This window comes from Mesoplodon bidens, assembly GCF_964165515.1.
Source record: "Mesoplodon bidens genome assembly, chromosome: 8".
Taxonomy (NCBI): domain Eukaryota; kingdom Metazoa; phylum Chordata; class Mammalia; order Artiodactyla; family Ziphiidae; genus Mesoplodon; species Mesoplodon bidens.
The window spans coordinates 11,677,816-11,691,494 of NC_138165.1; the positions used below are offsets into that span (position 1 = coordinate 11,677,816).

The 13,679-nt window shown below is 41.1% G+C and overlaps 1 protein-coding gene across 5 annotated transcripts in view; it reads left to right on the forward strand.

Annotated features, from left to right (window-relative positions):
- LOC308621565 (uncharacterized protein) overlaps nucleotides 1–13,679 on the forward strand; it is a 111,934-nt gene that overhangs the window by 47,420 nt on the left and 50,835 nt on the right. For 2 of the 5 annotated variants that reach the window (XR_014016479.1, XR_014016481.1), the window contains exon 4: nucleotides 10,432–10,625. The exons of 2 other annotated variants lie outside the window; for them this stretch is intronic. The gene's annotated coding sequence lies outside the window, so the exon portion shown is untranslated. Of the gene's footprint in view, nucleotides 1–4,936; nucleotides 5,117–10,431; nucleotides 10,626–13,679 lie in introns of those variants that run through there. One more of the 5 variants, XR_014016482.1, reaches the window with a different exon arrangement.

A 13,679-nucleotide genomic window follows, 5' to 3' on the forward strand; every position in this document is an offset into this window, starting at 1 on the left:
TTATCTCTGACTCCCCTCTAGTTCTCACATCTATTAATACTGCATTGATGCTTTTTCATTCTTCCTCTTTTTCTTTGTCTTATTTTACTCCTCCCTCCTCTCTGACACCCATAATTTATAAGGCACTCATTAAAACATACCCAGACTAGCCCTTCAATGAGATCTCTTTGCCTGTTTCCACCCCTCCCGAGGGTCCTGCCCACGGCACCAGAGTCCTCATCGTCTTGATGCCTTTAACTGCATAATGACTTAAGAGTGAGGAACAAAGATTCCCAGCATCCCTTCCTTCCTGGTTTTTCAAATAGGCACTGCCTTCCTCAGCAAACCCAGTGGTTCCCCTCTGGGCAGCATCACTGTGGGTTTCGGGCAGGTGGCTTTCTCCACCCTCTCCTGAACAGACTGTGCTCACACTGGCCCCCCTGCCTTTACACTCAGGGTGCCCAGTCACAGCCACACTTCAAAGACCCATTTCCTCCTAAAAACCCCTCTTGATATCCCTGGTGACGCTGAATCCTTCCTGAAGCTCTGGCCTTCTTTAGGTCCAAGGACATTTAGGTGAGATGGATTTTCCATGAAGCTAATGAGGCTTACCCTTGAAGGCCCCCTTCCTTTAACAGGCCCCTCCAAGACTGTGTACCTAATTTTTATTTATACTCTAGTATTTTTTCCTGAAAGAGGATCTTCCAAGTTGTAAAAGCCTGAGGTCCTACATAATCTGGATCTGTCCCTGAATTTAGGGTTAATTCTATTCTTTCCTTGAAGTATTTTCTAATTGGTTAGTGTACGACAAACTTGTTTTCCCAGCTTGGTATGAGCTTCTTGCTACATAATGTTGTATAGTGTATAATGTGGTAGTTAAAAGGGTCAAAAGGGTCATCAGTGGAGTCCCCCAGACCTATATCCAAAATTACCTCTGCCATTTCCTGGCTCTGCGGCATGTTTTATTTCTCAACTTGATTGCGCCTCAGTTTCTTTATCTGTTAAGTGGGAATGGTTATAGCGAGGGCTGCATTATAACTTTCTGAGGCCCAAGGCACTTTTGCCCTCATGGGATGCTTACTGCATAAAAATAAATCATAAATTATATTTTACAGCCATGTGAGTATAAAGACTAATATCCAGGGAAGATTATATTCCTTTATTTTCCCTTCTGATTCTAAAAGAAACTAAAACATTTTCATGGACCTCTAAAAGTACTGTGGACCCTAGGCATAGTACCTAGTTACATTCCTCTTTTGTATCCTTCACAATGAATAAAAGAAAATAAAAGTTTACTAAATTAATTTACTAGAGCATATCTTACACTAAGCTATTAAAAGTGTTAAAAGATAAACTGAGACATACTAAAAATTTAAAAAGTTTATCTGAGCAAAAATCCACTGGAATCGGGCAGCACCAAACCGGAAGTGGTTAAGAAGCACTTCACACCCAGGAGCTAAGGGAAAGACTTTTGTAGAGAAAAGGCGGAAAGAAAGTAAGGAAACAATTTGATTGGCTATAGCTTTAAGCAGTTGCCTTGTTTAGGAAAGCCTAGTTGGCTATTTGTGATAGGTTGTCCTTAGGTTTTTGATTTATTCACCTGCATGCATTTCAGGCTTAGGTTTTGGTTTGCTTACATAGGCTACTAAGGTATTAAAGCCACATCAGTCTAATGGCCTTCGTGTTTAATTAATTTAACCGTAGCAATAGACGTTGGGAAACAGAAATATCACTTTATTGTGTATCGTACTATACAATATCAATTAAAGCAGGGTATTATGTGTTTGCTTAAGTTTCCAGATTTGATGCACACCCTGTATTTACAAGAAGTGACTGCCTGCCAAGAAGGTGCTCAGGTACCTTCAACTTGAATTTCCCAGCAGAGACTCTTAAATACTAGATTCTCAGACTCCACCCAGGAGATTCTAGCTCTGTGGCTCTGGAGTGGGATCTGAAATTATGGCAGTTTTGAAGAGCAGGTAGCTTTGTTGGAAATCGTCATCATAGGCAGAGAAGCAGAGGACAGTGGTGGCTGACAGGGTGGCATGTGAGGCTATAGCTAACCTCTTCCCAAACTCTATAACACCCACCTCCCAATAAAATGAAAATAGTGTGCCTGCTATGAAAATTCAGGTTCAAGTCACGTCCCCTAGGCACTCTCTGCCTGACCAGATTGCATCTTTAAGCCTCCTTAGTAAAGTAAGTCTGGAGTCACCAGCAGAAGAGATATAATCTTGATGACAAATTGAAATTATAGTGGATTAACCACAGTTCAGGCAAACAAAAATGGAGTCAGGAGGCCATTGAGGATCTGGTCTCAGGCACATCTCTGCACCGATGAGAACTTGAACTTTCTTTGAAATGTACCAGACCCAAAGACACGACCAGCTGTATTCAGAACAACACTTGCCAGCTGCAACCTTATGGTCTCAAGGTCTCCCCTTGTAATTACGCAACCCTTTCAGACCCCAACCAACCCTTCCTTAACAAGCACCCTTACTTCTTGCCAGCTCCAATTATAATTCTTGATAAACAATTCATGTAACTAGCAGTAACCTTCAGTTTTTACCTTTGTAAGCCTCCCGCATTTTGTAGTCTGGCAGAACACAATTCAGGTGCTTCTTGAATCTGTGTCTCCCAGGTTGCAGTCCTAACGAACCCCAAATTAGCACCTTTTTATTTCAATCGGGTCTCCACTTTGGAAATTTTGGTTAACAAACCCCTACTGTAGCTTTAAAGGAACTTCCAGGATAGATGTACACACAACACTAGGATGGCACATTTTCAGGACCGAGTAAGTCCTGCAAGCATTGAGCATTCATTCAAAGGAGGAAGTAACCACTGCAGGCTGAGTTGTTGGGAGAGGGCTCACACTGAAGAGTGACTTGAGCTGAATCATGGAAGAAGGTAGACCTAGGATGTGTCATGGTCGGGAAGAAAGAACACTGGTCTGGGGATAAGGTGGTCTAGGAATAAACCTGGCTTTGCCATTCACTAGGTGGGTGTCTTTGACAATAAAGATATAGAAAAATACAAACCTGTCAACATCTCCTCGAAACAAAAGAAATCTGATATAAGAATATTAATATTTGCAAAAATATCATTTAATTCAAAAAGCATGATTGAGAACAAAGAAGGATACACATGATGGTAAAGGGAATCGTCCACCAGGAAGATAGAATCATCATGAACTTGCATGTACCCCCTCCCCCCCAAAAAACACAGCCTTGAAATATGTTAATCTCCAAACTGGGAGAATTAAACACATATCTATCAGATAATGATAGGTCACGTATTTAAAACATTAATCATGGGCTTCCCTGGTGGCACAGTGGTTGAGAGTCCGCCTGCCGATGCGGGGGACACGGGTTCGTGCCCCAGACCGGAAGGGTCCCGCATGCCGCGGAGCGGCTGGGCCCGTGGGCCATGGCCGCTGAGCCTGCGCGTCTGGACCCTGTGCTCCGCAACGGGAGAGGCCACAACAGTGAGAGGCCCGCGTACTGCAAAAAAAAAAAAAAAAAACATTAATCATAACGAATCATGGATTTGAACAAAAAGAAGGAGAAACTGAAGCACAGAGCTGTGAAATAACTTGCCCAGGATCATATAGCTAGTAAGTGACAGAGCCTAGACTCAAACGCAGGAAGTCTTCTACTGCCAGCCTGCAGCTAAAGTGGCATTATGAAAATGTTAAGCATTAAGCATTCAATATTCAACTCAACAAGTTAGAAAATAAAGAACAAATCCCCCAAAGAACAAACAAAGATTATCAACACCAAAAGCTGGTTCTTTGAAAAGCCTTATAAAATAGATTTCTTAAAATATTGACAAAGAAACCCACAGAGAATGAAAATATAAGAGAGAGACAGATGTGAGCAAAGAAGGGGACGTAATTAGAGAAATAGCAGAGATTTTTTAAAATTATAAATGAATAGTATAAGGAACTTTTTGCCAATAAATTGGAAGCCAAAAGAAAGTGTGGGGCTTCCCTGGTGGCGCAGTTGTTGAGAGTCTGCCTGCTAATGCAACGGACACAGGTTCGAGCCCTGGTCTGGGAGGATCCCACATGCCGCGGAGCAACTAGGCCTGTGAGCCACAACTACTGAGCCTGCGCGTCCGGAGCCTGTGCTCCGCAACAAGAGAGGCCGCGACAGTGAGAGGCCTGCGTACCGCGATGAAGAGTGGCCCCCGCTTGCCACAGCTGGAGAAAGCCCTCGCACAGAAACAAAGACCCAACACAGCAAAAATAAATAAATTAATTAATAAACTCCTACCCCAACATCTTAAAAAAAAAAGTTAAGAGAACTAGCATTTACTGAGTACCTACCAGGAGCTAATTATTTAAAAAAATAAAAATTAGAAAAAAAGTGTATTTTTCTAGAAAACAAAAATTAACAAAATTGCCCCAAAGAATGAATGAAACAATACCCAACAAAGAAATGGAAAGTAGTCAGGACTCTCCCAGTACTCCTCTCTCCACTTACAAAAAAGAGAAGGTGCGGACAATTTTACGGTGTATTTTAACAGCCCTTTAAAGAAATGATCATCCGAAGTTTTTAGCGATTTACAAGGAGAAAGAGGAAGAGAAAGAAAGCCATGAACTTTATTTTATAAAGATATAATTACCTTGACACCAAGATGGGGCAAGGACAATACAAGAAAAGGAAATTAAAGATGAAATTTTTCTAAGTAAAATATTACCAAAGAGGCCTTTTTAGTCTGAGTCACAGTGGATTCTATTTGCCATGTGGAAGTAGAAAGAAGGCAGAGGGAGTCTTACCTCAGTGAAACTGCTGTGTTCTCCTTACTGACCAGTTTCCCAGATTATGAAGAGTGGGGCATCCCCTAACATGCAAAGACAATTGTTTTAAATTGGATCCTTCTATGACCTGAAGAAATGTGTTCTTATTTCCCAGTGCCATTACCACTGATACTTTGCTATTCTTCTTGATCTTAGGTAGGGTGGAACATGCCCAAGTTACGGTTCACATTATAACCTCACCAGGATACCGTACAGCCAATACTAGATAACCTGAAGCTGCAAGAATTTTGCTGGAACCAATGACTCCAAGCTCCTTCTACAGCAAATTGCACAACAGGACTGCTTTTGGTTTGAGCTGCTTTTGTTCCTCCTCTTTGGTCACATGCCTTATTATTTCTATTTTTATAGTCAACGCTTGGCTAAGTAGCAAGTTCACAAAAGGTTCTTGCAGGCTGTCATTTGTCAAAATCTGTTTTCGTTTTAATTAATTAGTTAATTTAGTCTTCTTTATGCTGTGGATAAAAAGGCTCCCTGTATCAGAGATGGTACTTAATATGGTTTAGCTTTTCCTGCTTTTCGACAATAATCCAGTTGATAAGAGTTTTAAGAGCCATTTTATTTTATAGAATATATATAATTATATAATTTGCTATTTGCGTATTGAATAGTCATTAGGAATAAGGGCTTTGGAGTCAGAAAAGGTGGGATTCAAGTCTTGGTTCTTATAGAAAATGGTCTGGTTTTTTTTTTGTTTTTCGCCACCCTATGCGCCATACAGGATCTTAGTTCCCCAACCAGGGTTCAAACCCGTGCCCCCCTGCATTGGGAGCACGGAGCCCTAACCACTGGACCGCCAGGGAATTCCCCCCCAGTTGTTAATAGAGGTTCCCTCTGGCATGGGGCAGGCACTCCACTTTTACTTTACCACCCCCCCGGATTATTTTAATGAGCATGTATAACTTTTGTAACTTGAAAAGAAGAGAAGGGAAGGAAAGGAATAGGAAGAGAGCTAATTTCTGTGACCTGAGGCAAACCATTCTGCCTCTCTGTACTGCAGGTTACTCATGCATTCCATGGAGAATAGTGAAGGGTTATGATGAGGAATACAGGAGATAATGCATATAAAGCATTTTGCACTTCACTTGGCACAAATTCAGCATCCAGTAACTGTTAGCTCTTACCCCTAGGCAAAGTGCTTAACTCAATATCTGGCATGTAGTAAGTGCTCCAAAAATGGTAAGTAGTTGAACAAACAAGCAAAAAATGGCAGGTATTCTTCCTTTTTTCTTCCAGTTTTACTGAGATATGATTGACATACAGTAATGTGTAAGTTTAAGGTGTACAGCATAATGTTTTGACTTACATACATCATGAAATGATGACCACGGTAAATTTAGTGAGCACCCATCATCTCCTATAGATACAAAATTAAAGAATAGAAAAACATTTTTTCCTTGTGATGAGAACTCTTAGGGTTAATTCTCTTAACTTTCATATACATAACATACAGCAGTGTTAGTTGTGATTACCTCCCTAGTACTGATTTATCTTCTAACTGGAAGTTTGTACCTTTTGACTGCCTTCATCCAGTTCCCCTTTCCAGCCCTGCCCCCCACCTCTGGTAACCACAATCTGATTTCTTTTTCTATGAGTTTGTTTGTTTGTTTTTGAAGTAAAATTGACCTACAACACTATGTTAGTGCACAGCGTAGGGATTCAGTATTTCTTAAATTTCAAACTGGTCACCACAATAAGTGTAATTACCATCTGTCACATACAAAGATATTACATAATTACTGACTATATTCCCTACACTGTGCATTTCATATCCACTCACTTATTTTGTAACTGGAGGTTTGTACCTCAATCTCCCTCACCTATTTCTCTCCTCTTCCCCCACCCCGACTCCAAATGGTAGGTATTCTTACAAACTGTATTTTTTTTTTTTTTTTTTTTTTTGCGGTACGCGGGCCTCTCACTGTTGTGGCCTCTCCTGTTGCAGAGCACAGGCTCCGGACGCACAGGCTCAGCGGCCATGGCTCAAGGGCCCAGCTGCTCGGCAGCATGTGGGATCTTCCCGGACCCGGGCAAGAACCCGTGTCCCCTGCATCGGCAGGCGGACTCTCAACTACTGCACCACCAGGGAAGCCCCACTAACTGTATTTTTAAATTTTATTTTGCTCATTCTTTTTTATGGCTAGAAGGTTTTTCCTTGTATTTTTCTTTGAGCTATTTTCAGTTGGTTCTTTGTTTTAAAGAAAAGGTAGGGGCTTCCCTGGTGGAACTAATTATTAAAATAATTAGTTACTAAATAAATGTAGATAATGTAGAAACACTGTGATCCATCGCTAATAGGATGTAAATTGATATGACTTCCCTGAAGGATACTTTAGCCCCACCTTTCAAAAACAGAAATGCACACACCCCTTGACCCAGAAATTCCACTTCTAAGAAATTATCCTGCATAGATGCTTCTATTGGAGTAAAATGAAATGATACAAATGAAATGGTATATTAATTGTATGAGCAAAGTTTAGAAACTCACTGGACCATCAGTAATGGGATGCTTAAATAAATTATGATATACTCATACAGTAGAGTAAAATGGACTTAATAGACTGCTTTAAATATACTTTTCTGGAAGGAATTCCAAGAGAAGGGAAGTTAAGAGAATAAGGCAAAGTATAGAACATTGGGCAGAATGTGTCCCCATTTGTGTGGGGGGAAAATGTATGTATGTATGCAAGTATATACATTGATTTTATATGCAACTATTTGTATTTTATATGTACATGTACATATATTTGTATACTTACATATGTCTATATACATACTTTTTAATACAGTCATTTATGTATGTATTTGTAAATGCATAGAATTAGGAAAACTATGAGCTCCAGAGAGGAGACTGAGTTACCAGGAGACATAGGGTGGGTGAGACTTATTTACCTTGGTACATACCATTTTGTGTTTTTTGTGTTTGGGGCAGTATACAGGTATTACCTATGAAAAAAAACCCAAAACTAAAGAATATGGAGACAATGCAGAATGTTGGAGAGCCAATCTGAAATCAGTTGGAAGGAGTGAACATTTGTCAACAGAGTGAGTGCAAGCAGATGGAAAGAGAACTGTACTGAACAATTCTCCAAATATAGAAACAGTCTACAGGAGAAAGTCAGATAAACATGGTGTGTCCAAAAATCTGTTTCCAGTTTAAAGCTTATCTTTTTATGGAGTGAGGATTTTCACATGACCCATTTCTTCTTTTTTTTGCAAAACTAAGGTAAAGGGGTTGATTTTATTGTATATGAATTAAACTTCAATTAAAAATATAATGAATTTTTAAGAAGTTAATGATGAGGACACATTCATACCATGGAATACTGCTCAGCAATAGAAAGTAAGGAATTACTGATACACACACAAGTTGGATGAATCATCAAGGCATTGTGCTAATTGAAAACAACTTGTCTCAAGAGGTTCCATGCTGTAAGATTCCATTTATATGGCTTTCTCAGAGACAAAACTGTAAAAAGGAAGACAGATCAGTGGTTTTCAGCGACTAGGAGTGAGTGACTGTAAAGGGATGGTAGGAGAGAGTCTTTTTTAGAGGGTGGATGACGGGATTGTTCTGTACCTTGCTCATGGAGGGTAGCTGCGTGAATCTATACATGTGGTAACATACATAGCACCTTACCTCAAAAGAAAATATCAAAATAACTATATGATAATTTATAAAATAAAAATGTTTTAGGTTAAAACACACACACACACACACACCCCCCAAAATGTGGGGATTCTTGCAAGAGCATAGCTCCAAGGTAGAGTTCATACTTTTAGCATTTACATTTTGATTCTGTACCAAGAGTCAACAAGGTTTTGCTGGTGGTTTGAAATTGTAGTCACATTGTCCTTTTCAACATGGTAACCTTAACCCTCTCCATGATTCTCTCAGAAAAAGTCAGGAAGTAATTCCAGAATCTCATCATTACCAGAACACAGTGGCTACACACAGTACTTTCCCTCCCATGTGAATGTGCCAGCCTAGTAGACATTGGTGGATGGTCACGACATACCCAGTAACACCGTTTTACAGTTCATCGTTACAACACACCCCAGGTGCTGGCATGAAGATAACAGAAGTGAAGAACCACGGATTCTAGGGCAGTGTCAGATCTAGAAAAGCAATGGCAGCACCAGTTGCTTTTCCCACAGTGGCTTAGCAGCTTCACGACTCTCCAAGGTAGAGAGGAAGATCAAGTCAAACGGGCCTTCTTGAAGACAAGGCATGAAATACCAGAGGTCACCTTTGTTCCTGGTGGTGACACTAAACAAGTATTTGCTGATAGAAGCTATTACACGTTCTCCCCACTTCCTACCTAAGCAGTCAAAAGTTAGCTCTTTTCTTGGAGATGTAGATAGAGCAAAAATCCTACCTAGCATTCTTTTTCTTTTTTTAATCCTATGTATTTATTTTTTAATGGAAGCATAGTTGATTTACAATATTGTGTTAGTTTCAGGTGTACAGCAAAGTGATTCAGTTACATATGTATGATTTTTTTCAGATTATTTTCCATTATAGGTTATTACAAGATATTGGATATAGTTCCTGTGTTACACAGTAAATCCTCGTTGCTTATCTATTTTATACATAGTAATGTGTATCTGTTAATCCCATACTCCTAATTTATCCCTCCCCCCTTCCTCTCCCCTTTGGTAACCATAAATTTGTTTTCTATGTCTGTGACTCTGTTTCTGTTTTGTATATAGATTCATTTGTATTATTATTTAGATTCCATGTAGAAGTGATATCATATGATATTTGTCTTTCTCTGTCTGACTTACTTCACTTAGTATGATACTCTCTAGGTCCATCCATGTTTCTGCAAATGTCATTATTTCATTCTTTTTTTTTTAAGATTCCTTTCCTTTTATTTTTTTAATTTGTAATATTTATTTATTTGTTTATTTATTTGTTTGTTTATTTATTTATTTTGGCTGCGCTGGGTCTTAGTTGCGGCATGCGGGACCTTTAGTTGCAGCATGTGGGCTCTTAGTTGCAGCATGCGGGCTCTTAGTTGCAGCATGCGGGATCTAGTTCCCTGAACAGGAATCAAATCCAGGCCTCCTGCATTGGGAGCATGGAATCTTAACCACTGGACCACCAGGGAAGTCTCTGTTTCATTCCTATTTATGGCTGAGTAATATTCCATTGCATATATGTACCACATCCAGCGGCCATGGCTCACGGGCCCAGCCGCTCTGCGGCATGTGGGATCTTCCTGGACCGGGGCACGAACCCACGTCCCCTGCATTGGCAGGTGGACTCTCAACAACTGCGCCACCAGGAAGCCCTACCACATCTTCTTTATCCATTCATCTGTTGATGGACACTTAGGTTGCTTCCATGTCTTGGCTATTGTAAATAGTACTGCAATGACTATTGGCATGCATTTATCTTTTTGAATTAGAGTTTTCTCCGGTTATCTGCCCAGGAGTGGGATTGCTGGATCATATGGTAACTCTATGATTAGTTTTTAAAGGAATCTCTATAGTGGCTGCATCAACTTACATTCCCACCAACAGTGTAAGAGGGTTCCCCTTTCTCCACACCCTCTCCAGCATATATTATTTGTAGTATTTGTATATTTTCCCTTTCATAACCTACTTATTTTACACATTTGTCCTAGACTTCATCCCAAATAACCCTAGAAAAAGCCACTTGTTATGGAGCAAAATGGGCCGGTGGTTCGAATTATCCCTCCACTGAGGAAGAAACTATCCTGAGAAGGCTGCATAAAGTACTTCCTGGTTGAAAGGGTTCTGGTGTGAGCGTCTTGAATTTGAATCCCAACTCTGAAATGTATCAGTTGTGCGACCTTAAGTAAGTAACTAAACTTCTCTGGCCTCAGGTTTCTTAATTATAGGTGCTAAAGGGACTTACTGAACTGGGCATAAGATTAAATGACATAATGCCTATAATGCGTCTAGTACGAGGATTAATGAGACTTCATGCGTATTCAGGACGTGTGAACCATTTTCACACGGGAGGTCATTAATGTGACCAGGAGGGGTGGGAGGTTCCAGGAAGGTGTTTAAATCCCTTTTGCCGCCCAGTTCCTCTGCTGTGTTTAGGGTGACCTACCACATTCCCAGTACAACTTGGCCTGCTTCCCTGCTAGGCTGGTTCCCCTCCCCTTATGTCCTTTGCTGAGCTGCCAGTCAGTCTGGGAAACTAATCATCACAGAGGTGTTAGTGACTTTATTTGACTTCTCCACTTAGAGAGTGGTGGCTTAAGAAGTGTACTTTAGGCTCAGAGCAACTGGGGCCAACCAGCAGCCTTCAGGTAATACCTCTTTTCATACAGGTCAGCCCCGCAGCCTGGGCTGTGAGTTGGACACCCACCTTACACTACCGGCTGGTTGGGTAGGTGGGTGAAGCCACCCTTCTCATGCTCCAGGGTCCTTGTGCACATGGATGACACCCATCTTTCTACTTCCCTTCCTTTCCTTTCCTTTCCCTCCCAGATCAGAGTGCAAGTAGTAGGGCTCATTAAAGCTTTATAGGGATAGTGCCAATAAAGAACTTCAGGAACTGGGCTTGGTCTGGAGAAGACTTATTAGTTAAGGTCAACTGTATGCTCTGGGAGTCTTTAGGTGGCCACTGCTTCCACTGGTGTTTAATATTTATTGCTTCCTCCTAATCTTTGAGCTGCTATCTTGCCAGATTTAGGAAGACTGGGGACACAGTCCTCTAAATGTTTGTTTTCTACCACATAATATATTTACTCTTTGGCTTGAAATTTTGAGTTTTGTGTTTCTTATATAAATTAGGAATAAAAAAATAAATAAAAATCACTACTGCTTTCCGGCCAAACATAGATTATTGTGCAACAGTATACTATGTATAAGAATATCATAGGAAATTGGAAGGGTTATTCCTAGATGAATTTGACACAACACAATGATAACACAGTATTAATAATGGAACCATGAAGGAAAAAAGAATCCATAAGTCTCCAGAACCAGTGAACATGATGGTACACAGCAAGGGGGAATTAAGGCTGCAGATGGAATAAAGGTTGCCAAGGGGTAAGAAGTGGATTTATGTAGACATGTGTTGCCACATCCCTTTCCTATTCAATTGTTCCCTAAAAAAACATATTTCTCTCCTTCACCTGCACATGTACTTTCTATTCTCAGTCCTTTCAAATATGCCATATTCTCTCCCAACCTCAGGGCCTTTGCTCATTCTCTCATCTACTGGTTAAGTTCTGTTGTTCCTGAGATCACAATTTCAGGTTGATTCTTTCAGGAAGTCTTCCCTCATTTCCTCCACTATAAGATTACCATAGCAGTACTTCCCTGGTGGCACACTGGTTAAGAATCCTCCTGCCAACGCCGGGGTCACGGGTTCGAGCCCTGGTCCGGGAAGATCCCACATGCCGTGGAGCAATGAAGCCCATGCGCCACAGCTACTGAGCCAGCGTGCCACAACTACCGAAGCCCACATGCCTAGAGCCTGTGCTCCGCATCAAGAGAAGGCACTGCAATGAGAAGCCCGCGCACTGCAATGAAGAGTAGCCCCAGCTTGCCACAACTAGGGAAAGCCTGCACGCAGCAACGAAGACCCAAGGCAGCCGAAAAAAAAAACAGATTACCATAGCAACCTGTGTGTCTTCATCTTGGTATTTCTCACACTGAATTGTAGGCTGTTTACCTGCTAGGATCACCTCCTTCCTCCAAGACTGAGAGCTCTATTAGGTAGGGTTAATTTCAGATTTTTTCATTATTGTGTCATCAGCACCTAGCACTACCTGGCACAGAGTTGGAACAATACATATCTGTCGAAAAAAGGTCTCTCCATCCTATGGCAAAAGCAATAAATATGTAAACTTGGCTGACTATTGACTCTTTTCCAAATGCCTGAAATCTGAGAGCTCAAAGCAGTTTTTTTTTTTTTTTTTTTTTTTTTTTTTTTTTTTCTGTACGTGGGCCTCTCACTGTTGTGGCCTCTCCCGTTGCGGAGCACAGGCTCCGGACGCGCAGGCTCAACGGCCATGGCTCACGGGCCCAACCGCTCCGCGGCATGTGGGATCTTCCCAGACCGGGGCACGAACCCGTGTCCCCTGCATCGGCAGGCGGACTCTCAACCACTGCGCCACCAGGGAAGCCCCTCAAAGCAGTTTTTATATCTGAATGCCACATAGCAAAGAAGGGGCTCTCTTTGAAGTTAGTGGGCCCAGAGAGAGTCTGTTATCAGTAGACCTACCTCCTACCTGCTGCTGGAGGAATTTGCCACAATTCTGAAGAGTATCCAAGAAGATACGGTTCCCGGAAAAATCAAACCAGTGATCTTTCCAGAGCCCCTCCTTTTAGGAACCCAGTACAATCCGTCTATTCATCTTTCTGGTAATGATTTTTTTTTCCCTCCTCAAAGCACTCAATTCATTTTCCATCGCTGGCATGTAATCCAGAAATAATAGAGGTCAGCCTAGTATAACTCATATCCGAAAAGGGAAAGTGCCGACACCCTGAAAGAAAAGCTCTGAATTAAGTATTCCCAAAAATAAATCGGGGGATATGAAAAGGCCTATTCAGTAGATGATGCCTCTTTTTGTTGTTTATTATAAACATGGTTCCCCAATAGAAGGAGTTACATTTGAAAACACTGCTCTGGGAGTCTTTGTGATTATATCCCAGGACTCAAATCTGAACATTTCTTCTTCTTCTATTTTCTAATAAACCTTTACTCAGAGGTGCTAAAATTTGAACCCATTTTTTAAAACCCTAAACTCCCACTGTGTGGTGTGTGCAGTCAAAGCCAATGACCAGAGCCCCGGTGAACATGTAACGTGAGCAAGAAATAAACCTTTTTTTGTTGTTTTAGCCACTGGGATTGGGGTGGGGGGTGGTTCTTTGTTTCTATAAAACGAGT